We start from the raw sequence: 2,615 nt of genomic DNA, 5'->3' as shown, positions 1-2,615 counted from the left end.
ATTTAGGATTAGTGTTAGGATTAGTGTTAGTGTTTTGGTTAGTATTAGTGTTAGGGTTATTTTTAGGGTTAGGGTTTGTGTTAGGGTTAGTGTTAGGGTAGTATTAGTGTTTTGTTTAAATTTAGGTTTAGGGTTAGTGTTAGTGTCAGGGATAGAGTTAGTGTTAGGTTAGGGTTACCATTGCCATTATGGTTAGTGTTAGGGTTAGGGTGAGAAGTCCTGTTAGATTTCAGGTTAGGGTTAGTGTTAGAGTTAGGATTAGCATTAGGGTTAGTGTTAGAGTTAGTATTAGTGTTTTTGGTTAGGTTTAGGGTTAGGGTTAGTATTAGTTTTAGGGTTAGGGTTAGTGTTAGGTTAGGGTAAGTGTCAGGGCTAGGGTTAGTGTTAGGGTTGGGGTAAAGTTTAGGGCTAGGGTTAGGGTTCTGGAAAGAGTTAGCGTTAGGGTTAGGGTTAGGGTGAGGTTTAGGGTTAGGTTGAGTGTTAGAGTTAGGGTTGTTTTAGGGTTTGTGTTAGGGTTACGATTAGGGTTAAATTTAGGCTTATGGTTACAGTTAGGATTCGGTTTAAGTTTAAATTTAGGGTTAGAATTAGGTTAAGGTTAGGGTTAGGGTTGTGTTAAGATTAGGGTTAGGGTTAGTGTTAGGGTTAAGGTTAGGGTTAGCGTTAGAATTAGTGTCAGGTTTAGTGTTAGATTTGTGTTAGGGTTATGGTTGGGTTAGGCTTAGGGTTACAATTAAGATTAGGTTATTTTTAGAATTGGGGTTTGTATTAGGGTTAGGGTTAGGGTTAAGGTTAGTGTTTGTGATAGGGTTAGTTTTATGCTTAGGCTTCATGTTAGGGTTAGGGTTAGTTTTAGAGTTAAGGTTAGGGTTTGCTTTAGGGGTAGCATTAGGGTTAGTGTTATAGTTAGTGTTCAGTTAGGGTTAGGGTTTGTGTTAGGGTTAGGGTTAAGGTTATCATTAGGCTTCAGGTTAGATTAGATTTAGAATTAGGGTTTGGATTATGGTTACAGTTAAGTTTAGGTTTAGTGTTAAGTTTAGTTTTAGGGTTAGGGTTAGTTATAGAGTTAGGGTTCGATTTAGGGTTACTGTTAGGGTTAGTATTAGTGTTTTGGTTAGGTTTAGTGTTAGGGTTAGTGTAGGGTTAGGGTTAGGGTTAGTGTTGGGTTAGGGTAATGTTTAAGTTTAGTGTTAGTGTTAGGATTAGGGTTAGAGTTAGTTAAGGTTTAGAGTTAGTGTTAAGATTATCATTAGTTTTATTGTTAGTTTTAGGGTTAGGGTTTAGTTAAGGTTAGTGTTAGGGTTAGTATTAGCATTTTGGTTAGGTTTAGGTTTAGTGTTAGTATTAGTGTTAGGGTTAGGGTTAGTGTTACATTAGGGTTAATTTTGCAGTTAGGGTTAGTGTTAGGGTTAGGGTGAGAAGTCCTATTAGAGTTAGGGTTAGGGTTATTGTTAGGGATAAAATTAGGGTCAGAGTTAGGTGAGGCTAGGGGTTGATTTAGTGTTAGTGTTAGGGTTAGGGTTACTGTTAGGGTTAGGGTGTGCATTAGGGATAGTGTTAGGGTTAGTATTAGCATTTTGGTTAGATTTAGGTTTAGGGTTAGTGTTAGGGTTATGGTAAGTGTTAGTGTTAGGTTAGTGTTACTGTTGCGGTTAGGATTAGTGTTAGGGTTAGGGTGAGAGGTCCTCTTGGGTTTAGGTTTAGGGTTAGTGATAGGGTTTTGGTTAGCACTAGGGTAAGTGTTAGAATTAGTATTATTGTTTTGGTTAGGTTTAGGTTTAGGGTTAGGGTTAGTATTAGTTTTAGGGTTAGGGTTAGTGTTAGGTTAGGGTAAGGGTTAGGGTTAGTGTTATGGTTAGGGTTAAGGTTAGGGTTAGTGTTGGGGTTAGGGTAAGGTTTATTGCTAGGGTTAGAGTTATTAAAAGAGCTAGTGTTAGGGTTAGATTAAGGTGAGGTTTAGGGTTAGGGTTGTTCAAGGTTTGTGTTAGAGTTATGATTAGGGTTAAGTTTAGGGTAGGGTTAGAGTACAGTTAGGATTCGGGTTAATGCTAAAGTTAAAATTAGGTTAGGGTTAGGATTATGGTTAGTTTTAGGGTTAGGGTTAGCATTAGGGTTAGTGTTAGAGTTACTATTAGTGTTTTGGTTAGGTTTAGGGTTAGGGTTAGTGTTAGTTTTGGGATTAGGTTTAGTGTTAGGTTAGGGTAAAGGTTAGGGTTAGGGTTAGGGTTTTGATTAGTGTTAGTGTTTGGGTTAGGTTAGAGTAATGTTTAGGGTAAGGGTTAAATTTAATGTTAGGGTTTGGGAGAGGTTAGGTTTCTAATAGGATTGGGATTAATATAAATTTAGGGTTAGGATTAGGGTTAGGTAAGGGTTAGGTTTAGGGTTATGGTTATGGTTATGGTTAGTTTTAGAGTTAGGGATTGTTTTATAGTTAGGGTTAGTGTTAGTATTAGGTTTAGGGTTAGGTATAAGTTTATTGTTAGGGTTAGCATAAGGTTTAGTTTTAGGTTTTCTGTAAGGGTAAGGGTTAAAAGGTCGGTTTAGGTTTAGGGTTAGGTTTAGTGTTACATTTAGAGTTATGATTAGGTTTAGGATTAGTGTTTGGGTTAGTGTTG

The sequence above is a fragment of the Marmota marmota genome, unplaced genomic scaffold (assembly GCF_001458135.2).
Source record: "Marmota marmota marmota unplaced genomic scaffold, marMar, whole genome shotgun sequence".
Classification (NCBI taxonomy): Eukaryota; Metazoa; Chordata; class Mammalia; order Rodentia; family Sciuridae; genus Marmota; species Marmota marmota.
Note: the sequence above shows the minus strand (reverse complement) of the source record.